At 33.1% G+C, this 27,788-nt stretch overlaps 1 long non-coding RNA gene across 1 annotated transcript in view; it reads left to right on the plus strand.

The window, feature by feature from the left end:
• Positions 1-25,574, plus strand: part of LOC123659678 — a 47,283-nt gene extending 21,709 nt beyond the window's left edge. The window contains exon 2 of the long non-coding RNA XR_006744056.1: positions 25,260-25,574. This is a non-coding gene — a long non-coding RNA (uncharacterized LOC123659678). The remainder of the gene's footprint in view (positions 1-25,259) is intronic.
• Positions 25,575-27,788: the final 2,214 nt, after the last annotated feature.

Here is a 27,788-nt window from a genome sequence, read left to right on the forward strand (position 1 = left end):
GTTCTAAATCAACACATGTTATATAGTGTTTTTACTTTCCATTGTCTATTATAATAAGTGTACCGATCAAGGATTATACGTTACTTACGCCCACACACACATAGACAATGGGTCACCATATCTAACCATGGTGTAATTATTATGCATTATGTGGTAATATGTTAAGTTAAAGAACTTTTTCGTATTAGAAAGAAAGAAAGGAAGAAAAATATATTTATTTGGGATATAACAAATATTGCAGACTTAACGACTAGAATATTTATACAAATAAATAAATAAATACAGTTCGATAAAAAAATTGAATAATTGAATTTTAATAAGTGTTAAAAGTCCTTCACGCTTAAATTAAAATGTTTGATACACATTTTAACAATCCATACTCATAATAACTTTGATATTTTTCCAATTTTGGCTGTACCTTTCCCGTAGTTGGCAATCCTGCTTTCCATTTTTGAATTTTTACCGTGGTGGTCATAGCAGAATATATCCTATTCATAAACTAGAGCAGCCCGCCTGGGGAAGTAACCTAAGCCTTACAGAAGATAGTGCCAAATACTACGCTCAAGAAGTTTTGTATTTCTGTGGTGGGTAAGGTGACCAGAGCTCTTGGGTCTGGGGAAGGACCTTTAACAAATCAGAGCAGCCGCTGATACATTTACGTCCTTATCAAATACTTTATCCCAAATTGTCACACATTAAGTTACACTTTATGAAAGGAACGTATAATCTTAAAGAATGTAAAGATGGATTTTATGTTCTCACAGAGTTATGAATTCTTTATTCAAAATTTGGCACTCATCTGTCAATTCTATGTTCACACCTAACCATTATGAGCGATTGTAGGCCTTATTACAATAAGCATAGCGCTTATAAAATTTTTAAAGATTACCCAGTAGCACCGATCTATCATCAGCAAATAGACAAATGGACGGTAAACTGACAAAAGTATTAGATTGATCGATGGCAAATGTTTTTGTACATTTTTTGTGTTACTTCCGGTTGAAACGTTAGATATTTTCCATCACAGCGTCAGTGATAAAATGTTATCAATTAACAACGTTTTACTATAACGATTAGCAAGATAAAATCAATTAGTAGTAATTTTTTTGTGAATCATTTAGTAAGAATTGTTGTCGTTGCAATTAGCGTTAGGGCTGCCACACACCACCTATTTATCTATATAAATAAAAACGAATCGCCGAATTGCATATACGCGTATAACTTTCGAAAGACTGCAGCAAATTGGAAAAGTTGAAATGTTGATTACAAATTGCAGAATCAGTGACAAATATGTGTTGTGTAATTTAAAACTTTGTTCGTTCGATGTTAGGGCTGTGCAAAGTATTCTATCGGATCCCTTATCACAACCTGCTAAAATCATTTTTGATATTTGTAAATAAGCCAATAATTAAGGTTGTAGAATTAAAACTTGTTGTAAGTAAAAGTTTGGTGAATGCGTGACGAGAGCGTTATGAAAAGTGTGATCGGGTGAAGTGAACGGAAGTTAAGAGGAAGATATAAGTTAGTGACGATAGAAAGTTTTACTTCAGTCATGTGATCTAAAGCACACTCACTTTTTTGTTTTACATTTTTTATTGTATGTGTAGTGATTATTAATTGTAAAAATTACAATGGGATTCTCATGGAAAACTCTTTTTTATTTTCGTTATTGTCCAAAAACGTTTGAACTAAAGAAAATGTAGGGAAAGGTTCGGAGCTTAATCCACCTCCTTGTTTTACTTTGTGTTGGTGGATATATATATTCTTAACTAAGAGTAATGATCGCTATCAGGTGTCTGACAGCGTAACGTGTTCTCTGAGGCACAATGGGGAGACCCACAAGGACAGGATATCCAAACCGGAAAGAATATTATTTAGGCATAACATGATACACCCACCACAAAAGAAGTAAGTGTCAACTGTGTTAATTTTTTAATTTATTATCAATCAATGAAATAAAATGAGAAACTTACACAATATTTTAAAATTTTCCGTACGAATTTGTAATGAAGAAAAAAATAGGATGGTGTAAATATTCCGAAACTGAACTTGTAACCCGGTACAAGTAGATTTCCAAAATGACTTAGAAATCGGTGTCTGGGTTGTGACAACTCGAACAACTCCAAGATAAACTCCCGCGCACATTGTACGAGTATGTATATTTTAAAGTACCACAATTTACTGAATACTTTATGTATTTAATATTAACACGACTTAATTAAAATAGTAATATTCATAATAACGTATCCTGGAATGGAGAACACGTGTCGGCAATACCAGTGTGGGACGTCCACGGGAGATCACTGGCGGAGGTTAGAGAATTGCTGAGAAACACGGTGATTAGCGCGAGTTTAGTAAGTTCTATGTCTGAAGCGTGCGATCATCATCATTACAGCCTATACAGTCCACTGCTGGACATAGGCCTCCACAAGTTTACGCCAAAAATAACGTGAACTCATGTGTTTTGCCCATAGTCACCACGCTGGGCAAGCGGGTTGGTGACCGCAGTACTGGCTTTGTCGCACCGAAGAAGCGTGTGATACATATTTACAATATCCAAAAAGTAATTATGATTGTGACTTGTATAAGTCATGTCCGGGTGGAATGTTGTTAATTTTAGGAGGAATTTTAATTGTATAGGATAGATGTTTTGGAGGCGTACTGAACATAGGAGGGTCTATTTTACTAAACGACTTCCAAAAGGAGAAGGTTCTCAATTCGATTGTATTTTTACCTCAGAACTTTTTACTGGGCTAAACGATTTGACGATTCTTGTTTTAATCGAAACCTGATACTTGTCATGTGTTTCAATGTAAATTTGATCAAGATCTGATAATTTATAAGTAATTTTTGATAAAACGCGTATTTACTTGACATTTATAGTACCTACGTTGTATTACGATTGTCGATGTAATTAAAGTCGGATTTTTTATCATTTGCAACCAAACAATTATTTTAAGCCTATGGTAACTTGCATTCTTTAAAAAAAATTTAATTTACAGAAATTAGCTATATAATCAATTCCGCCACAATCACTTTTACGGTTTCAATGAAATTAACGCATTTGTAACAAAAACAGCTCCGATCCTTATACCTCACACGTCTATTCTTGATCAGAAGACGAAGCTATCATGACATCTTTAAAGGTTACATTAATGTTATATCAATCACTAATAATGTGCGTAGGATCTTATACTAAAAAAAGAAACAGGGCGCTCGTCGTGTGCGTCAAATATTATACAAAAGTGACGTTTATTTGTGTGAAATTTAAAGACAAATTGACGAATGCCATTGTTTTATGAATATTCAATAGTGTTTGCTCGAACGTGTCGAACAATGTATGCCGGAGGTGAGGGGCCAAGTTACACATACCGCTAGATACTTGTATACGACGTTTAACTTTTCGTTTTGGGCTGTATTTTAGAACTAATACATCCCAGTAGGTAAAAAACGTGAATTGATTAAGCACTTAAAGCGCTTTAAATATAATTATATGATGTATAAATACTATAATATTTGTTCTTGAAAACTACATGTGTCGGTATTACTCTAAGACATTTGTGTCCACTAATTTTCATGGAAGAAGTGGGCAAAATTCTAACCCTGGTAGAGGCAGGATGTTTTTTCCTGCGCTAAGAATGAAATTAACCGAATGGACGTTTGATACGTCTGTCCAGAAGCGGGAAATTTAGTACTTGTTGTGAAATTGTATATTCATATATTATAACTCTTAAAGTATCCTCATAAGTATCCATCCAGATGTTTGCCGTGTTCTGGTTCTCTTGTGATTGTGTATCGTGTTTGTTCTCGGACCTCAGAGTGGTGAATTCTAGTGGATCCTTTGAGTGTGGGGCGTTTATTAGAGTAATGAACAAAATTTACGATTTATCGTTTTAGCGTGGGATGAAGAAGGACCATCTTAATTTAACTTGAAATTGTTAGTTCGACGCAATAAAACCTTTTTGCGTCTAAAAATCTGTTTATTAAAAAAGTTTAACTTTGGTTTATTTGTTGATTTATGAGATAAGTAGAAATTGAACAAAACTTATTTATAATTTATATATATACGTAAATAAATAGCTATATAAATGCTTATATTCATTTGAAGTCTATTTACTTGATTCGTACGTAGTATTAGCGGGCATATTGCACCCGAGCCATTGTATGCAAATGAAGGGACATGTTCATGAAAAAAAAAGAAAACATTACATTACCGAATCGCCGTTCGAGGGAATTTTATTTTATATTATCGCAAAGCATAACACGGCTCGAGTGCCTGAGAAATGTCCTATAGAATTTGTGTTATGAACAGCGTAAAGCTGATTGAATTCATTTCTTTCAATATGGTTAAGTTAATGTCACATTTTAATAATAATAAATATATTTTGTAAGTTGTTAATGATGATGAAACTATATCAATTAGAATATTGTATATTTTTATCTCCTATAAGTGTAAAAATTGACACAAAATGAAAACAAAATCATCATCATTACTTCAGCCTGTCGCAGTCTACTGCTGGACATAGGCCTGCACAAGTTCGTGCCAAAAATGGCGTGAACTAGTGTGTTTTGCCCATAATCACCACGCTGGGCAGGCGGGTTGGTGACCGCAGGGCTGACTTTGTAGCACCGAAGACGCTGTTGCCCGTCTTCAGCCTATGTATTTCAAAGCCAGCAGTTGGATGGCTATCCTGTCATCGGTCGGTTTTTTATGTTCCAAGGTGGTAGAGGAACTGTGTTATCCCTTAGTAGCCTCTTACGACAACCACAGGAAGAGAGGGGAGTGATATAGTTTATAACTGTCAAAAGTATGTTCATGTTGTTTATAGGAAAGGTTTTTTTTACATTATTTGTACGTAGAATCTGCTATAATTAAAATCGTATACCTCGCGCTTCTCCCATGGAAACTACGTATTAGTTGTAAGTCTTTTGTAGAATATTAATTATTAATATTATAAAGATTGTTCAGTTAACATTTCAGTATATTTAAGTTGGTAGTCCAGAAACTTATATTATACGTGTACATGTACGACTCAAATTATTTGAAACACGGAATGTATAAAACATCTTCTTCTTCTTCAGGTTAAAATGCCTTTCAATAGTGCCAAATGAGCACATATGATTTAGCCAATGTCATATAGAACGGAGAATAAAGAAATCTGACCGTACAATTGTTTTGCTGACGTTTGTATTTTTCCTAATCGGCGTCATAAAAATGACTATTTTGGGCGTTGTTGCAAGTACAGATAGTAAACAAATGAAATCACATTAGTCTATCGCAGCTCACTGCTGCACATAGGCCTCAACAAGTTCGCATCAAAAAATTAAATATACCGGGATTACTGAAGATTAACTTTGATTAAACTGTGATTAAATTTAAAATAACCGAAGAGAGCGCTATTCTGTAATTTATCTAAATAATTATTAGCAGTTGACTAAACTATGAATACAATCAATACAAATTACTTAAATCCTAAGGGTATGTCTGCAACTTTATATATTTTATTATTGATACATATTTTTGTTTGTCTGTTGCAAATCGGTGCTGTGTACTGAATTAATTTCGACCGAAATCATTTGCAGGAACAGCACGACTCCGTCCGGGTGTTAAGTCACGTTTTTAAATAAATTTATTGAGTGAAACCAATAAAAATATTTCTATATACTTGAAATTTAAGGTTCAAACTGCTGGGCTCCTACTTGGAGAAAGAGACCCATGCTTGGCAAAAGGATATTACAGGCTGAATAAATCAATAAATAAAAAATAAAAAGAATGAACATAGGGTCTAACTTTTTAAAATGTCAATCGTATAACAATGAAATTTTGACCAATAAATTACAAGCACTGCGCTAACGAGATAGTGAATACTTGATTAACATAGCCGTGGGTTTTGGTTATAAGTATCTGATGACGCGTGGCAACTATCGTGGTAACCCAGCGTGGTGACTATGGACAAAACACATGGGTTCACGTTATTTTTGGCGTAAACTTGTGAATGCCTATGTCCAGCAGTGGACTGTATAGGCTGTAATGATGATCTGATGACGATTTCCTTTGATGAAGATATTATTCGCTAATTCGCTGTTAAGAAGCGTGGTGTATTAAGCCCATGCCGTCTCCTGTTAGGACGCCTATTCCCAGTAATGGGATATTTGGAGGCAGTTTTTCTGATCACAGCAGTTACATAATATAACATAATTATAAATGAAATAATTGTGTTTGCTCGCAAACGAGAAAACCGACTTCGATTACATCGACAAATAATACAACGTACCTAAGTAGACAAAAAAAAAAAATTAACAAACGCACTAGTCGTCACACGATTTTCGAGTGTTTCCCTCAACTTCTCTGGGATTCCATCATCAGATCCTGGTTTTCTTATCATGGTACTAAACTAAAGATATCTTCTTTCCAAAAAAAAAAGAATTATCAAAATCGGTACACCCAGTAAAAAGTTATTGCGGATTTTCAAGTTTCCCTCGATTTCTCTGGGATTCCATCATCAGATCTTGGTTTCCTTATCATGGTACTACACTATCATGGTACACTTGGGATATCTCTTATCCAACAAAAAAAAAAAGATTATTAAAATCGGTTCATAAACGACGAACTTATCCCCGGACATACATAAAATATACATATATACGATCGAATTGAGTAACCTCCTCTTTTTTGAAGTCGTTTAAAACCTATATTAATGCTACTATATTTTTTTTATCTACGGCGTCATTTATAGACGTTTTATAAAAATAAACACTTTTTTCGACGCAAAAAGTCAATCCATAAATTACAACAATAAAAAAATACTACCAAATATATTTTAAATCACGCTCAGATATTTAAAACAGACGAACATACTTCCCAGATCTATGTATATTAGTTCGTATGTGAAATATTTTCATTTACGTTAACCATTTCACTTTAAAGAAATTCCTTAAGTATTCTGTAAACAAAAGGCTAGTTTGCAGAGTTGAATTAGTCTCTCGACGCGGCGCCGGCGCCTCTCATGTTTGCGTCGATACAGAACACGAGGTTTAACACACAGACATACAGTCAATATACATGTGTTCCCATTATTTATCGTCCATATACTTATTTATGTAACGCAGTTATTAACTTCAACTGCTTTTGAAGTAAAACTTCTGTACCACGCTTGACTTGGGAAGTAAGCTGGTGATTGCGTGACGAGAGCGTTACGAAAAGTGTGAGATATAATGATGCAACTTTTTTGGATTTTATCACGGTTTATTAGGTTTTTTATAGGACCAGTAAAACGACGACTAACGTTATGTTATGCCTAGGTTTAATTCGCGGTTAGTGCTGACGCCGCTATTTAAATTACTTTAAATATTTCATTTTCCATACGGTCGAGTCAGTTGCCGTTTACCATCCAGCGCGTCACTATATATATATTTTATACAGAAAAGGAAAGTGAGGTGTTTCTAGGGACAGTTACTGTAAGTGTTTGGACTATTAAATAAACTTTATCAATATTTAACCAGTTGTGTGTCTATTCTAAAAGACTACCGGGAGGTGCCGCGTAACAATTGGTGTCAGAAGTAGGATGTCGTAAGTGGTTTTCTGTATAAAACCCTGACATCCGAACCCTGGCACCCAGGTACGTCATTAGACATTACACAAGGTCACAGGCCCCACGTTGCCGTGCCTACATCAGATATACGTCTCAGGCCCCACGAGCCGAGGCAGGTCCACCAAACACACGGAACTTCTAGCAGATCTACAGCCCCACGCTGCTGAGACTGCGTCCCAGCAGAAGAACCCTCACCAGGCAACCACACCATCATCTACATTTTACATACACGTCGCTATATTGCAACGTGACGCGTTAGCTGCAATACGACTCACAGAGCCACCACGTGTCCGAGTTCCGGCCCCGCAACGTCATCAACACGTGTCACGCTTCCCAGCAGATATGATCGCGCTTGCTGTTTCATTGTGAGTTTTCTATTTTACTAAAAGCCTAAAAGTGAATAAGTGCTAGTGATCAGTGATTCTTTCCCAGAAGATTAATATATCTTAACCTTTTTTTTTTTTTTTTTTTAATAAACCTTAAATTCAGTAACAAGCTTAGTATATTTATAGAGTCACGTATATACAACTTCTACAAAAATCTATTTACATTTTCACTAAAATTACTGTTATTTTTAATTGAATGCCTCCTAAAAAGGAAAAGACTGTAATTGAAGAAGCTCGCTCTGATTCCGACAGCAATTATTCAGATCCATCTTTAAAGTTCTCAAAACCGAAAATGGCTGAGAAGATAACTCTATCTGTTCTTACCAAATTTATAAAACCCTATAATGGTGATCGCGAATCTTTGCCAGCTTTTCTCACAAACTGCGAAAATGCTATTTCTCTCGCAACCACTGACCAACAGAATGTGCTTTGTAAATACATTATATCACAGCTTGAAGGCAAGGCACAAATGGCTTGCTGTCTTAAAACATTTAATAAATGGTCCGAAATAAAATCATTTTTAAAAGTCACGTTTGGTGAGAAAAAGCATTCTACGCATCTTTTAATTGATCTACAGAATTGTAAGCAAAATTCAACAGAAGATGTCACGCAATATTCATTAAGAATTGAGTCTTGTCTAACACGATTACTATCTGATATACATTACAGCTGCGAAAACTCAAATGAGTTAATAGGAAGGTTAGCTGCTATGGAGGATTTGGCATTGAATACTTTTTTATTAGGGATTAATTCAAATTTATCGCAAATTGTACGCTGTCGCAATCCTAAGACGCTATCTGAGGCTATCACACTTGCTATTGAGGAGGAAAAGCTTTTAAACCTAACCAAAATTTCTCAACAACCTTCTAAATATTGTTCAATTTGCCACAGATCAGGTCATAAGACCTCTGTTTGTTTTAAAAACCAAAAACCTAATTTTACTAAATCTAACAATTTTCAAAAAACATTTCATCTACAAAATCCTCCAATTTTAAGTCGACCTTATAAACTTAATTCTAATTATAATAATAAATATTGTGTTTATTGTAAAAACAAGGGTCATGTTATAAACGAATGTCGCAAACGCGAATATAACAATAGCCGCCGCACACTGCAACCCGATTCTTCTCAGATTGCACAAAGCAACGCCACGGGTTCGCGTGCACCGAATAACGATTCACTCGTGCACCATTGTGATAATATTGATCGATGTAATACTTCTTTTAACGAAAACGATTTAAACTAAATCCGATTTCGGCCTCGTGCCAGTCGAAATCGTCGGCTAAAAACGGCACAAACTCCATTTTCGATTCTCTATCATCTCAGCCTCCCCGCGAGGTAGGCCTGAGTCATATCACTATGAATACTATTCCTAATTCTTATAAATTAAATGCATCTCAGTCCTAGCCGCTGAGTCTCACTGAATCTCATAAATTAAATGCATCTCAGTCCTAGCCGCTGAGTCTCACTGAATCTCATAAATTAAATGCATCTCAGTCCTAGCCGCTGAGTCTCACTGAATCTCATAAATTAAATGCATCTCAGTCCTAGCCGCTGAGTCTCACTGAATCTCATAAATTAAATGCATCTCAGTCCTAGCCGCTGAGTCTCACTGAATCTCATAAATTAAATGCATCTCAGTCCTAGCCGCTGAGTCTCACTGAATCTCATAAATTAAATGCATCTCAGTCCCAGCCGCTGAGTCTCACTGAATCTTATAATAATACGTCTCTTAAATCTCATAAAAAAAAATCTCAATCATTCTATACCAATGCACGCAATCACGCATTCTAACATAAATAAAGCCAGCACAATCGTAAAGTCAAGCTTAAATACTTTTAATTCTACTATTCGAAGACTAAACCAAAACGAAATTAAATTAAATTCCCATATAACTATACCTACTAAATGATATTCTTTCTCAAGTTACAAAGCAAAATGATAACTTATACTACGTAACGCGAATAAATAGTTTTATCAATCTAATTCCCTAATAATTAAGTTCCCTGATAACAATTTCTAATTTCTTAGACATAATCCTTAATTCTATTTTATTTTAAAAGCAAATATTTTAGCTAACATGTTTCTACTACAACAAAAGATTATTTTCATATTAAAAATACCATTAATATACCCAGAAAAATACATTGTTTACAAAAATATTCCTTTACCGACTCCACATGATAAAAATGCTAACACGTTTTCTTTAATGCAACCGACTAAAGCTTATATTGCAGTAACAGATGATAAGCTCAGTTACGTCTTGTTAGATAACTTAAACAATTGTAAGTTGATAAACGATGAGTATTCTATATGCCCTATGCTCAGCATTTATTCGAGTATAAATAATCCTTGTTGTGAAAGTAAATTGTTAACAGAAGTAGTCCTATCAATGCCACCTGAATGTAATCATAAAATTTTGTATGGTGATGTCGATATTTGGCAAACGCTTAGTAATAATAAGTGGATATTTGTTCAATCTAAACCATGTAAATTAACTGTTAAATGTAATGGAAATTTGTTTGATTATTCCATAATAGGAACTGGAATTGTCAAATTGACAGATGACTGTATTGGTTATTCGAAAATTAAGCAACTATTACCGTCTATTTCGAAAAAATTGTACATTAAGAGCAGCAACATAAATATTAACTTTAACATACTAGATGATGAGTGTTGTAAAAAGGAAAAATTTAATCATACTTTGCCTCATTTGTTGCCTATTAGTTTATCAAATATTAATTTAGAAAGTTTGCAGTATTCATCTCATAAACTAGATTATCTAGAAAATGAAATAAATAAAGCTCAAGAACAGTCTCATTTTATACGCTACGGAAATTTGTATTCGGTGTTTACATATATTTTAATGGTTTTAGCAGTTTTATTTATTATATACAAATTCTTTAAATGTTTTTGTTCTAGAAAGAGAAGTAGAATGTATTGTATAAATATATACAAAAAATGTAATAATGAACGAAAGCATCAGACCAAAGTTACTAACTCTATTGAGATGTCAGATATCTCAAGTGATGATAAATCCTTAAATTCTTTACCCGATACAAGAGAAAATGTAATGAGACTCTCAAATCGTAATGTATCCAATTTCTAAATAAATGTTTTTATACTAATTCTAAATATTAAACTAATGTCTTAAGATTATCAATGTACTATTTCTTACACTACTCATTATACTAACTCATATACTAATTCTTATAATAAATAATAATCTTAACTCTAAGATAAATATACTTAGATACTTATAAAAGTTTGTTATGATTTTTTATTTATGATTTTGGCAATTTTTGACAATTTTATAAATTTTATGATTTTTGTGAATTTTATTAAATTTATATTTTCTTTGAGAATTGTTTGTGTTTAGAATAGACTAACATTAGTCATATAAGTTAAAATGTTACTAACACATATGGATGAATTTTCTAAATCAAACTTATTATTATAATTATCTTATTATTATAATTTTATGATAAAATGTCAAATTCTTAATTATTGATGATGATATTAACATTGTTAAATTTTAGCTAAGCAGCTCTCTTATTGTTTAATGATAAATTTTATTTTTTTTTAATTCCAATTAATATTTTGGTAAAAATTGTAAAACGCTCATTTTCCTTTCTGACCTCTTCGATTTTAGTCGCGTCTCAATTCCGCTTCATCTTTAAAGATAAAGCTCCATCAAAAGGGGGGAGATGTTATGCCTAGGTTTAATTCGCGGTTAGTGCTGACGCCGCTATTTAAATTACTTTAAATATTTCATTTTCCATACGGTCGAGTCAGTTGCCGTTTACCATCCAGCGCGTCACTATATATATATTTTATACAGAAAAGGAAAGTGAGGTGTTTCTAGGGACAGTTACTGTAAGTGTTTGGACTATTAAATAAACTTTATCAATATTTAACCAGTTGTGTGTCTATTCTAAAAGACTACCGGGAGGTGCCGCGTAACAGTTAGAAAACACAGGGAGACATAAGTTAGATGGAGCTGAAGAAGATTTTGCTTTGTCGTGTGGTCTAAAGCACACTCGTTTTTTTTGTTTGATGGTTTTCCACTGAGCAAAATGAAACAAAAAAAGTTGAGAAAAATGAAGTTTATTTGGCCAAGGATGCTTTGCTAACGACAATGTCGCTTAAAATGGTAAATTCACATAAAAACTTAAACACAACAGAAACTGAGAGTTCTATAAAATATTATACAAACTCAATGTTGTAAAAATGTTGGTGCGTTTGTAGTGCTTTCTGCATCCGCGGATTCGATTCCCTCTTGAGTCTAGGTGTAATATCTGTAATTCTATATTTATATATGCATTATTTCTATGTATAATTATAAAAAAATAGTTATATCATTCGGCTATTACATATAACACAAGCATTAAGTTGCTTTAGTTATAATTTATTTGGAAGAATAACAGTTTATACATACAATGATTTTGTCTTAGAACTGCAACAAATAATACAGCTAAAAACAGGTTTCACTTAGGTTAACAAATTGGTATTATGGCGATATCATTAGAAAATAATTGTGAAAAAAAACCGACTTCAATTACATCGACAAATAATATAACGTAGGTAGCCGAAAAAATCAGGAATGTTCCCATAAATTCACAGTCTTTGTCTCACGCTCGAAACGACCAGTCCTTCATATTTACCTTTTACATATAAAATAAAATAGTTCATACAAAATGCTAGTTCGCGTCCGTCCGTGCGTTTGAGTTTACGAGCGCATGCATTACGGCTATGTTAAACTAAGTTTTACGGCGCACCGTTTTATGCGCGTGCGCATCACAAAGATCAATAGGTTGGATGAGACCTCCTAAGAAATATAGATGGAAAAGTTTTGATATAAATCTGCAGATGTTTTTCAACTGTTACATCTGTACCTATAAATAATTTTATTGGGTTATTATCGTCATTTTTTATTCTAATTGATCATCATCAGGACTACAACATGAAAAATTACATAAGATTTTTTAAAATACTTATTTGTAATGCAGCATGCAGTACAACTTAACTGCCTTTCACAATTTTAATTTATTTTTGAAACTCTTACAAAAAATCAAGCTTAACAGACTCATAAAATTTTTTCGTTTTCGTCTCACACAATGAGTTCCACAATCAAATGGAAGATCAAACATTTGATAAACATACCTTAAGTCTCCGTACTAAATAAATATATTAATATAAAGCAAAATACATTTGTATCGAATTGTATTGACTATTATGAGTAATTTGACTATAATGATTAAAATCAAGCTGTCTCATATATAATATGCAAATTTTGCATTAAAATTTACGAATACTTAAATTGAAAAACGCGACAAACAAATACAATTGACGACATTAGACACGATATTTAGATTGTGACGGGATTTTTAGTAAATGATACTTATGAACCATTTTATGTGCATTCGTGATATCACTTACATGTGTTATGCCTTTTTAATTTTATTTTATTTTTAAAAATTGTTATTAAAAAGAAGTAAATATTTGAATACAGTTGATTTATAACTAGCTTTATTTTCAAATCGGTAAATAATAATTAATCAACTTTTCAATACTCTTATAGAGAATGGAAGAATTTTCGTTTCCATTTAAAAATTAAATGAATGTCAGTTCTGTCTTTATTATTCTTTAGTCATTTTAAGTCCGGAATGGAATTTCAAAGTGGTGCATACTACATAGTAGTGGCAAAAACCCGATGCGTTCTGCTGTATGCCATTGTAAGATTTACTCTTGAAAGGCGATGACCGCTGAGAACTTTTGTATATAGTACAGTGCTTTAAATATCTATAGATTTTCCTGGAATGTAGTCAAGTCAAGCTATTGATGTAAACCGAAAGATTGATTATAATGAAATAACTTTTTCAGATTTCATCGCGGTTTATTAAGTTTTTTAGATTCCCGAGTTTCGTTTACTTTACAGCAGCATTATAAAGTAATATCCGAACGCGTAAACATTAGAAAACAATATCCGAATGATTGATTTTAGTTTCAAAAATTTAGTAAATGCGTACCCAGTGATAGTATGGTTAACTGATGCTTTAGGGCTTGGCGTTGTTTTTATTAACTACATTTTAATGTTTTATAGCTTATGATCTATTTAGGTGTATTGGGTTTCTAATTAATTGATATTGAGATTTAACTTCATGATGGAGGAACACATGAAAACGAGGATTGGTTACGTGATAACTTTAAACGTAAATATTCGTTTTAATTATTTCTAATAATAATAATAATATAATAATAATAAAGACGTTTATTCACCAAGCATAAAAAAAATAAAAGATTTCTTAGTCTAATTTACAGAGATTTTATAAAAAAAAATGCTGGTGAAAAGGTCGTAGACTCAGCTTATTGCTGCTTTTCACTCCGACCTTTACAAATGCTGCCAGCACAGGACGTTAGATTTACATTTAAAAACCAGATATAGTAACATATATAGCATTAAAAAGTATATGAAAATAGTATTTAATAAAAAATAAATAAATTCTACACTTAAAAAAAGGACAAAAATGAATTGTTTTTATTTTCTCATATAAAATAAATACTTAATTTAATCGAAAAGCGTAAGTAAACATTTTACCGGTCGCCTGGTGTCGCAAGAGGTATTTTTAATCGATATTTTAACACTCGCCCGGCGATCGGTCGTTATGGCTTTTACCAGTGTCAAACATTGCTTTAACACAAATATTGGATGTGTCAAAGTGTCGGTGCTCTTGTGGTGCTTGTGAGAGCATGTGTTTCGTGACTTTCCATTGTTTACTGATCGCGTTTTATAAAGATTTTTTTCGAGTTTCCTTTGTATTTGGTTTTCGGTGTGTTTACGGCACATTGGCCCCCTTTTTACCGATTCTTCGTTCTACTTATTCCACTTATTGTCTTATTCCGATGAGATTTCTCGTTGGGTTAGCATAGAAATGAGTATCTTTAAATTGTCTCATTATATCCGGCTAAAATGATACTAAGCGAAATTAATGTGTTATGTTACTGAAACTGAGTGTGACCACAATAGGAAATTTGTACTAATAATATTTCAAAACTTAAGTGTAATACTGTGGCCTCAAAATTTACAACTTACAAAGTGTATTATGTTAAATTAAATTATCAATAAGTTATGTTAGGTTTGTAATAGCTTTAGCATTTTTTGTGCTAATAGCAAACTATACTGTGTCGTTCTTCTTAAGAGAAACAAAATATGTGTGATTGTAAATTTTAACCATCATATTATCTCATTGATTGGCGTGATTATTTCATCGGTACGTCTCACTATAATTTAATATTAAGTGCTTATTTGTCTAACTACCTTATCATACAGTGGGTAAATAGAAATTTATCCTTAAAAGTACTTCAAAAAAGTTTCACACTTATCTATATGTTAATAAGGGTTATTTTTGTTTACGTTTATGTATTAATCTGTCAATAAAGTCGTCGACTAGTAGCCTTAGCAAGTCAATATCAAGTTGTATCTTTACATGAGTTTATTGTATGACCGATACTTCGTGATTCATAAAATGTTCAACTACTGTACGTTGTGTTACAAGTTGTGTACTGTTGTTTTACATGGTTTTATCAAATTGAGTTCCGTTGTGCTGTTAGGAATTATAGGAATCGTTGATAATTGAAATTTGATTTTATGAAATTGGATTAAGACTCAGTTTAACCTGTTTAATAACATGAAACTATGATATTAGAAAAATATTGGGTTCTGTTGGGTGAAGGTCACTTTTAAATCTGCAGCTTTAGGTATCATTTTAGATTGTTTTGGCGATAATGCAATAACACACAAACTTGAACGTGTGCGAGTCAAGGATTGTAAGAATGTTTGAAAATATTCAAGACACTATGTTATACTTAAAATTAGCAATATATCTCTAATATATAAAATTCTCGTGTCATGGTGTTAAACATTGAACTCCTTCGAAACGGCTCGACCGATTTTAATAGAATTTTGTGGGCATATCGGGTAGGTCTGAGAATCGGCCAACATCTATTTTTTATACCCCTAAGTTATAAGGGAGGGGGGATTAAGCGGGTTAATAACATATATGGCAAAACGACGTTTGCGGGGTCAGCTAGTATAATAGAAAATAATTTAAAAATAAGCTTCAATGATGATTAAATGAATAAGTATGAACAATATCAAGAGATAGAGTACATAACTGCTAATTCAAACCCTTTTTTATCTGTGGAAAATGCATTTACGCACTGACTTCGTCACCCTTAGACGACGGGAGTGTGAGGGTCCCGGCGGTAGGTGCGATGCCGGACTACCCACTAAAAACCGGCGGTGCCCTCATCGTCGTTGTGGGACGCCACGAGATCGCTAACGGACGCAACCGTGACAACTAATTCACACCCAGAGTCTAACGTATCTATTTCCACTCACAGCAACAAAAGCACAAGTTAATCACCCAAAATCTCTTTAAAAACAAACTTTTAATTATGTTACTAATATAATTATCATTTAGTCAAACAATAAATAATCGTATATCAAAAGCAATTAAACGGACCTGTTCCGTTTCGAATTAAAAAATCCGAATCAATTCCACGTTCCCATTGCTCACGGGGGCGTGGCCGGTTTTGATAGGGTTAAACAAATATCATCGGCCGAATATAATGTAATAAATATAATTTACAATGTTTATCCCTGTATCTCGTGCTTCGATCTTAGCCCGAGATCTCGGATCGGTGTTTACGTAGATTAACTACGTGTAGAGGTTTTATTTCGTTTCATTGAGACGATTATTTAATAATAATTTAAAATTTTATATTGAGTTATCAATTGTAATGCGATTTAGAAAAAATAACGATTTTAAATTATATAATATATATTATCTATACAAATAAATACAATTGGAGTGTCTGTTTGTAATATTAAAATAGCACTTTTTACTAAATGCATATGGATGTATGCACATTTACCAAAATAATTTTTTTTTACGATTTTTGTCTCTCAGTCTGTCTGTCTGTTTGTGCCGGCTAATCTCAGAAACGGCTGGACCGATTTTGACGGGACTTTTACTGGCAGATAGTTGATGTAGTGGGGAGTAACTTAGGCTACTTTTATATTATTAGAAATTTATTTATATTATAACTCTGCGAAAAAAACAATAACTTCTTTGTTAAATTCCACGCGGACGAAGTCGCGGGCACAGCCAGTAAAAACTAAAACGCTTTAAAAAGTGAGGTTTCATTTTCTCACTAAAAACATTATTCTTCGATAATAGTAAAAAATATTTTTTATTTAATAATATAACGATTTTAAATTTAACTTAAATAATATTTTAAAAAAGTTCACTCATACTATATTTGTTAGAAATGTAATCTATAACTAAAATTTCGTACATAATTTGTAGCGCAACCACAATTTATCTCATAGAAAACCTACGTACACCGACTTGCAAACCTCAACCTCAAAGAAAACTATACTCAAATAAGACAAAACGGCAATCACTTGACGGACGCTTTACTAGCCCGATGGCGCAGTTTCTAGTGGCCCTGTTTTCTGTTCCGCGGGTTGCGGGTTCCATTTCCGCCTGAGTCTGTGTGTGATATTTGTACTTATACATGTTTTATTTCTGTGTATATTAAAAAAATGTAGATATACCAAGCGGCTGTTACCTGTAACACAAGCATTAAGTTGCTTATCATAGGAACAGACGATCGTGTGTGTATGTTATAAGATATTTATTTATTTATTCAATCGCCTACTATTAGTTGGACAGAACGCTTGTATGCCTTTTAATTAGTATGGATAATACTTAAGAATCAAATCAATCAATGAAGTTATTTTCACGAAAACAAATATTACGATTCCTTTTCATATTTCTACTCTTAGTCAACCATAAGAGTTAGTAAGTTTGTTTCAGAATGCTAACTTCAGGATATGTTCATTTTCATATTAAAGGTTGTATAAAATGTCTTATATATAAAATTCTCGTGTCACAATGTTACTTGCAATATTCCTCCGAAACGGCTGGACCTATTTATTCTTAAGAAATTTTCTGTGCATATTGGGTACGTCTGAGAATCGGCCAACATCTATTTTTCATACCCTTAAGTTATAAAGGGGTGGGGATTAAGGGGGTTTATAACACATATGGCAAGACAACGTTTGCGGGGTCAGCTAGTTATATTATAAATTACTCGAAATCTTGACGTAGTGCACTAAAACTTAGAGTGTGTGCTTAAGACCGCACGGCAGAAGTAAAAACTTTATTGGCAATCGAAATCAAGCGATAATGAGTCCCGAGTTCACTCGATCGAGCCTTTCACCTCAGAGCGTGACGGATCAGCCCAACTTACTACCTACGAAAATATGTATGTGCGGTGCGCTAAAAGAAGGTTTCACTTGAAAAATCATAAGTTCAATAGAAATACTTAAGTGTTATTTACTTAATAAAATGATATAATCTCTGTCCGTCGCTACTCTAAACCAATTACAAAAGAAATAAAATCGTTAGCGTTACATATGACCTGGGCAGTACCAGTCAGGTTGTTCAAATATAACTTATCTCGTACTTAAAGAAATTAATAATTAAATGCACTAATTTATGGACGGGAGGGCCGCCCGAGCGCCGTGGGTCAGTCAGCACAAATACATATTTCTCAATAAATATTACGTCGGATAAAATTTCTCAGAAACACGTCCTATTAAAGTATAATATTTTATTAATAACTTCATACAGTGAAAGATCGTATTTGGTTTGAGGAAATCCACACTGAATATATATATATACAATATAAGCAGGTGAGTTTAATCGCACTTGCAATTAATGTTTAAAAACTTTATAGCTTTATTCGTAAATACTATTATTTTCTATTGAACATTGTATTATAAATTAAAAAAAAAAAATCAATATAAGAACAACCGGGTCCTCGAAAAATATGTAAAATATGCTTAGTAATGACTGATATGACTATATAAACTGCTTAGTTACTTATTAAACATTCCGTATTAATATTACTCTACACCTGACAAAAATAAAGATTTAATTCGTGGTAAATCATCTATAAAAACAAATGAATCGACTGTACTAAAATGGCTAATTCTTCTCTGTGTTGGTTCAAGGTTTATATAAAAGATAAATAAATCTATATAATTACAAAAAAAAGTTAAGATTGAAGAGTTTAAAATTATTTTATGTCATAGGTTAGAAAGAAATAGCGGTAAAAAAAAGTTTATCGGATAAGCCTAGGACACCAGCACGGACGCATGCGCGACGCGTGAGGTCGCACTAATAGATTGCATTATAATGTACCGTAATAAGTTTGTATTTCTGATTGTTTAAAATCAATCTCACAAACAATTTCTCAATTGTATCAACATAAATTTAAAGTGTTTATTAAAAAGAAATTAATACATGAAGTGGATTAACTATAATTTGTAAAAATCAAAAACTAGTTGCATCATGAAAGATGGATTGGTGTATTACATATATTTTGAAAAGGTCGAGTTCATGAAATAAAATAAATCATGATGTAGATTGTATTTCATAAGCCACTCCAATGAGTATAGTTGATACGCGTTTAGCGAGCGACAAATGTGTTAGCTCTGTGCATTATTAATGTATGTAGAGACAAACACACATAAGGAAGCGAATACATTTTAATGTAATTTAATTTTGTAAATATTAAATGATTATGTATACTATTGAGTTAAAAAAAGTGCACTTTTCCATAATTTATATTGTGAAACGTGGACGCCGCGTTGGCGCAACGGTTACAGCCATGGATTATATCTGCTGCGCAGGCGGTTGCGGGTTCGATCCCCGCACACGACAAACATTTGTATTGGCCATACAGGTGTTTGCCGTGGTCTGGGTGTTTGTGCAGTCCTTGTGGGTTTCCGCACCGTGCCTCGGAAAGCACGTTAAGCCGTCGGTCCCGGTTGATATCATCTACGCTTGATAGCGATAGTTACTCATAGTAGGGAATATATCCGCCAACCCGCATTGGAGCAGCGTGGTGAATTAAGCTCTGATCCTTCCCCTACATGGGGAAAGAGGCCTATGCCCAGTAGTGGGATATTACAGGCTGAAACTATATTGTGAAAAAAATATAAATATCGTTACTTAATTAAGTTCTCAGTTCCTGCAATGTCTACTTTACTGATATTAAAGAAAAATATTTGTTTATTGGGTTATCTTTTAATACAACTTTTAATATATAATAAGCTGACTTTAAAAAACTACGACAATTTTATATATAATGTATAAATGATGAACCTATAACATTATAAATTACATTCGTTAGCAAATTTAAGTAATATCAAAAGATAAGTAAGACCTGATTAAAAGAAATTAAAACACTAATGTGGCTACACCCTATGTCTTTGCCAGTGTCGCCTCTCAGAGACATATTAGCGAGCAGAGCTGATAAATGTTATCACAGGACGCGTTTGCAGATGACCGATACGACGCACTGCACAGTATTTATTGGATGCGAGTTATATTTCAAGTTTATGTAAGAGGATACGGTATCAAAAGAATTTATATTAGAATTTACGTAGCTTAATTAAGGTAGGCTGTATTGTGTTTGTTATTGACTGGGATTTTTGATTCATGAAATAATAATTTTAGTCGAGTTGAGTAGGTTTAGGTAGGTTACTGCAAATGCAGTAACTTTTAATCGCTATTTGTAAATTGCTTTTATTTTGAATGAAACTACTTCAAACGCAGAAATGGTTGAGGCGTGAAGTTGAAAATTAACATTTTAAAATTTGTCAATACGTCAAAATAAAAAATAAATATGATTTTATTCAAATAGGCTTGAAAAGCACATTAAAAAATGATCTGATTTTTAATACGAAATTGCTAATATTTTCAAACGATTTCTAAAAAGGAGAAGGTTATCAATTCTACTGTATTTGTTACCTCATAACTTTTTACGAGGTGAACCGATTTTGATGACACTTTTTTTTTATCGAAAGGTAGTGCTTGGCATGTGGTGCCATTTAAATTTGATCGAGACGTGACTAGTGCTTTTTAAGTAACCTAAGCGTATTTACTTCAATCGTCAATTTTTCGTCTACCTACTGTCGTCTACTACGTATTGGTCGATGTAAATGATGTCGGTTTTTTCATCGTTTGCGGTCTCTGTAACTCCACACATCTTATTTATGTAACCCTGCATCAAATAATAACAGGTATATTTGATAGAATCATAAAATTTGTAGAGTTATAAATTTTCGTGTACCTAATACGAAGAGGCAACTTAGAGGCGACTCTTTTCTTGTTGCAACTCTAAAAAATACTTTAATTTATGAAATAAATTGATTGCCCTAATAATTAATATGACAAATCCGGAAGATCACCTGATGGTAAGTAGTTACCGTAGCTTATAAACGCACTGCTGACGTTACCCCCCGTCCCCCAGGAGCCTTGATCACCTTACTGTCCACAGGAATATAAGACTGCTTGAAAGCAGTATTTTTTAGCTGTGATATTCTGTGAGGTCGAGGTACTTCCCCAGGCAGGCTTCTCCAAATTTTGAGCAGAATATTTTCTGCTGTACCCTACTTCAGTAAATATCCTAAACCTTCACAACAGGTGTAATTAAAATTTATTAAATATATATATATAAGAAAAATAATAACATTGTTTTAATGTATTTGTGTGTATTACGAATCAAAGAGAGATTACAATATGGAAAGTTAATCCTTATTTTACTAAAGAGTAGTTAGCATCGCTTGATATGATCCATACATTAAATCCACAACAATGCCTAGTGCCCTTCACCTCGTTATGTTAATGAGTTACTCATACAATTATTTAAATGGATTTATGGCGTACAAATACTAACGGCGTAGGTTAAAGTTGAATTATTGATTTCATACAGGAGTGAGTGTAATGTTTGAGGCCATGTAATTGTAATCTATTTCAATTAATGACGTTATGTGAATATGTTATAATTATAATAAAAATACATTTACTTGTGTCGACTATAATAATATTATATTATAAAGCTGAGAAGTTTGTTTAATTGTTTGTGTTAAACGCGCTAATCTCAGGAAACTGGTTGGAAGTTAAAAATTATTTTTGTGTTGGATAGCCCATTTATCAAGAAAGGTCATATTTTTCCTCAAATTAACGCATGTAAAGCCACGGGACACAGCTTGTTAATCATAAAAACATAATTGAGACGGATAAAACTTTATACTATGTAATTTTATGATGTATCAAAGGAAGGTCGTCGCGGTCTAGTATTGACTAAGTTTTCGAGTGTATTTGTAAATTTTTTGTAAGCAAATTTAAATCTATGCATTTGAACATTGTGAACAGAATTGTTTTTAGGAGAAGTTTAAAGATAAAGACGACAATATTCGAACACTTTGGCGGACTATACCATCTTTAACTTTCAACTTAATAAGAGAAATGGTTTTGTCAATGTTGATATTATTACAATGTAAAATTCTTTGTTTGTATATTTCAGACTTTCGGACCCCTGACAAAGGATTATCATTCCATTCGGGCCATCCTATCTGGGATTGAACCGCTTATTAATTTAACGATTTCTTATTAAATATAGTCTAGTATATTATAACACTAATTCTAATAAGTTTTTGGTCAAAGGACATAGTAACTACGTTATGACGTTCATGTTTATTTATGAGTTCGTTTATGTCAGATTTGACAGCGTCACAGATTACGCAACACATTGTTATAAAAATTAATACAATAGTGACTTCAAGTACACCAACAAAAAAAAAAAAAACTAAATTTTTGTTATTTAGTTTTTACAATAAAACTTAAAAATTAATGTAGACAACACCGTTCCAAACTGTACTGTATACTGTATAAATATATATAAATAAAAAATGTTATAAGAAAATATCGGTTTTTCTTTAGTTTTATGTTTTAGTAGATTTCTAATTTTTTTGTGAATATAATTGCTCGATGGAGATAGCGATGCTTGGTATTTCTCTACGCGACAGAGTCCGGAATGATGAAATCTGTAGACGAACGAAGAAGGTAACCGAAGGGGACCAGGTCTGTATGCTTAGATCTTTAAAAATACGCAACGGATTTTGATGCGGTTTTCTTTACTAAATAGAGTGACTCCAGAGGAAGGTTTATATGTATAATACATGCATGACATAGTAGAGGAACATTGATTATTTTAGAGGTTTTTATTGTGATGTCATAAACAAACAGATTTTTTTGCGTTTACATTGCAAATATTTATTTGATATTTAATAAATAGTATCAGTATTGCACCCGTTCGAAGGCGGGGCGAGTCTCTAGTACAGTATATAAATCTACATAAATCCATAACTTATATTGTTTTACAAAACACGTTGCGAGGATAACTGAATTGTCACCTGTCTTGGTGGTCCAGTCAATTTTTTTAACAATAAATTAATATCTTACTAAAAGCAGTGGGATGTTATAGGATGAATCTTGATACAGATGTTTGCCGTGGTCTGGTCGTTTGTGCTTGTGTAATGGATGTTTCCAGACCTCCAGTACAGAAGAAAATCCAAGTGTGGGTCGTGGAATGTTAAACAAAAATACCGTTTAGCTTTATAATTAGTATAGATTGTGAGTTAATTAGTAATATCTCACTTCGCCAGCACGTTGGCAAGCGTGGCATCGAAGTTATGCGTTGTAATTACACCAAGTTGTTCTCGGTCCCAGGCCAAACGTAGGCCAGATTTACGATTTAATGTATTACATTACGATGTGTTGGTTGGAATTATTATTACCTTATTTACTGTTATCATAATTTATATTATTAATATTTATTATTTTCGATTTCATATCATTAAAATTTTGATGTGAGTTCGCGTAACTTAACGAATTTTAGTGAATGGGACAAGGATTTATGTATCAGTATGATATAATGAACATTTTATAATTGATAGCTAGTTGTGACTCGGCCAGTGTGAGCAGCGTGGAGGATTAAGGTCTGATCCTTTTCCTATATGGGGGCTATGCCCAGCAGTGGGATATTACAGGCTGAAGCATAAGTGTTCAGTTGTTAGTCGCGGCTTAACACGCGTAATTCTTAAACAATCGGAATAGGAAAAGGCATCCAACACAATAATAAATTTTCAAATCGAGCCAGTAGTTCCTGAGATGAGCGTTTTAAAAGAAAACACTTTCAGCTTTATAATTTAGTACAGATAAAAGTGAATAACGCCTCCACAAGATCGTGCCAAAAATGCGTGAACTCAAGAGTATTGCCCGTAGTCACCACGCTGGGCAGGCGGGTTGGTGACCGCAGGGCTGGCTTTGTCGCACCGAAGACGCTCCTGACCGTCTTCGAATTTCTGAATGACCACTTATTATTGTTTATTTTAGCATTAGGAATTTCTATTCCTCGTAATTCTTTAGGTGAAGAAGGTCTTGAAGGTATCTTAAGCTAATATTTATTTGCTTATTAATATTATGATCAAAAATTAATTTAGAGACAACAAAATAATTTATTGCAGCTTGCTGGTACTTTTTTAAGCAGGTGAAGTTGAAGAGGAGATCTACAGTAACAAAATGCCTCTTTACTTGATGTATCACACCACTCTGTAATAGATTAGAATGTATTTTTTTTTATATTGTTTTCTATGTTGTCTAATGTTTACGCGAGTTTCACTCGAAATAATGTAACAACTATTTTGTATTTTATCGAGGTTTATTACATTTTTGAGAGGACCGTATTTGTTTATGTGTGTAACCTCAGAACTTTTTACTGGGTGTTCCGATTTTGACTATTCTTCTTTTTAATCATAAGGCGGTGCTTGTCATTTGCTCTCATTTAAACTTAATCGAGATATCCTCTTCAGCCTATCGCAGTCCACTGCTGGACATAGGCCTCCACAAGTTCGCGCCAAAAATGGCGTGCGCTTATGTGTGTTGCCCATAGTCACCACGCTGGGCAGGCAGGCGGGTTAATCGAGATATGACTAGTACTTTTTGAGTAATCTCTAACAATACGTTTTTTTTTCGTTTACCTACGTTTTATCGATTGGTCGATGTAATTGAAGTCGCTGTTTTCCGACTCGATTAATAATGAGTTTGTTACTTACTGACTCGATCTACGCCATCCTATCTTAAGAACTGTCAAAATTTTTAAAGTTTATAAATTTCTGTACAGTAGTCTTAAATTTTCTTAAGACCCCTCAATAAGTAATAGAAAAAAAACAGCTTAAATTGGTCTAGCGGTTCTCGAGTTTACCGCATAGTAACATATTTATTTTAATTTGATTCATTCATTTTAATTTGTATATCAATATTACTAATTTTTTATCACGTATTTGTCATTGTTTCAGATTCGAAGCGTATCATATTTCACAGCAATGCATATTTTTTGTTACCAATCTTAAAAACAATCTAAGTAACATTTCGCAATAAATCGTATTAGATGGATACACGTAACAAATGTTAGATGTGTAGGTTTGAATTGATGTGGTAAAGGTTTGTTTGATTGCGTTCGAAACCGATCTCAGATGAGAAGCGATTTATCACGAGGTCACGTGGTCTTAACTCGAATGAGATCCATTTCCACGAGGTTTAAGAATCGTGTTCATAGCTTGGGTGTTTGTTGCTGCTAGATAGTTATTACTTTTCAAAAATAAATTTATTTACATTTTTAACATTTTTTAATTACAATAGATTACAGATGGTTAGAATTTTATTATATACAGTTTTAAAGTTTAGAGTAATATTTATGGAAGTTATTAGAAAGGGTCGGTGACTGATACTAAATGCGCTTCCAGTGTCGCAGACTGTTTTATTTTGCCCTAGTTTGAGAAAATGATGAATAAAATAAATTATAAACCAGTAAGGGAAAATAAATTAGTATTTTTTTTTTCACAAATAATTTTATAGTACAGATTTTAAAATTATAACTTTTAACTTTCAAATGTACACACTGGTAATTATTTAATCAACATTTTAACAATGCAGAATAGCCGATTTAATTCGGAGCAATACATTTACATATGTATATACCCCACGCCACCCCCATCAACTCTTCTCTACTTGCCTCACACTTCACACTAGCGCCTCCTCTCCAACACCCGCTCCTCACATACTCGTTACAAAATATTCATAAAATACATCGTATTCTTTGCAATACAAAACATAAATCAATCTTTATCCATAATAAATATTTTTCTAACAAGAAACATGTAAATAACAGAAATATCAACCGCTAGATCCGTCTAAATTGTACTTGAATACCACGTACAGATTACCATAAACTTAACATTATTTTTCAAATTTGAATAAACAAAGTCAATATTGTCACCCGATTTTATTGCTAGCGGTTAGGTTTTCCCGTTTTCGCTCGCCATATGTATGTAGATTATATGTGATAGGCGCGTGTGCGGCGATTGATTGACAGAACAATGTTTCAAATGTAAATTCGAGGGATCGAATGATGGGTTTACTTATCTTGCATGTTACCCTTGAAGAAAATTTTTAAAATGATAAAATTTAGATATGTCTTAGCTTAATTTATTGTTTTTTTTGTTGTGTTTATGGTTAGGTTTGTGAATATAATCTGTATTTTGATATACAAATAAAATGATTGCATCGATAAGAAATATAAATGGGGTATAAAAATATCTGAGTGAGGGCACAGCAGGTAATTTCCTGCTTAATATCTGTAGCAGTTCGATTGATGGAGCACCTTGATCTTACAGAAGATCACGGCTAAGTAATACTGCTTTCAAGCAGTATTGTGTTCCTGTGGTGAGTAAGGAGCTTTGCCTGCGTGGATTATATAATTTTACATTCCGTTTTCTCCTATTAGAATATAAGCTATATATTTTTTTCTTTATTCGGGTAAACCAACAGCTCTTTACACTTACATTATTCAGTGATAGCGTAGAATTCTTCTAGTAAACGAATCTTTTAAGTCGTTTAAGTAGCTTCGAAGTTAAACTTCTTTATGCACGAGCGTTACGAAAACTTTGATCGGACGAGGCGAACAGAAGTTGAGAGGGAGATATAAGTTAGATGGAGCTGAAGAAGTTTTATTTCAGTCGTGGGGTCTAAAGCACACTTGTTTCTTAGGGTTCTGTACCTCAAGAGGAAAAAACGGAACCCTTATAGAACCACTTTGTTATCCGTCTGTCTGTCAAAACCCTTTTTCTCTAGCACGCGTGGAGGTATCAAACTGAAATTCATATCAAATACTTAAATTGACTGTCCCTTGGAGCTGTGAAAAAATCAAACTTCTAAGCCAACGAAATCAAAAGATACCGCCGTTTATGCTGCATATTTATGACACTCGCAAGGGAATCAAAACATACAGGTACCCGTAAACTCAGAATTTTAAATTTGGTACGAATCATCGTCTTATAAGCACAGATAATGGAAAAATTGCGAAAAGTAGAAATTATTAGCTACATCATATGCTAAAAATATTTTTAATGATTTTGTTTGTACGGAACCCTCGATGCGCGGGTCCGACTCGCGATTGGCCGGTTTTTTTTTGTTTATCTATAACATTCGAAAATACAAATCTTTTCCCTTTGTATTATTAGTAAAGAGTTTAAATGTGTTTTTTTTTGATTGGTTAGTATCCATTAGGGTAAGGAATTACACATCTATTGTTCTAAGAGAGCAGACGAAGATTTAAAGCAAAATGGCCAACCCTACTCACTTTGATTTACTACCTTTTTGTTGATTAATAATTCAGTAAAAATCATTAGAATTGTGTCTTAAAATGACAACCAACTTTTATTTATTCGTGCAATTTATTTTTGTGTTACCCACACATTGGGAAATTCTAAACATTTTTTTAATATCATATCAAAAATTTCGATCTAGCGAGTACATCGTTCCATAGC

Source organism: Melitaea cinxia, chromosome 14, assembly GCF_905220565.1.
Source record: "Melitaea cinxia chromosome 14, ilMelCinx1.1, whole genome shotgun sequence".
Taxonomy (NCBI): Eukaryota; Metazoa; Arthropoda; class Insecta; order Lepidoptera; family Nymphalidae; genus Melitaea; species Melitaea cinxia.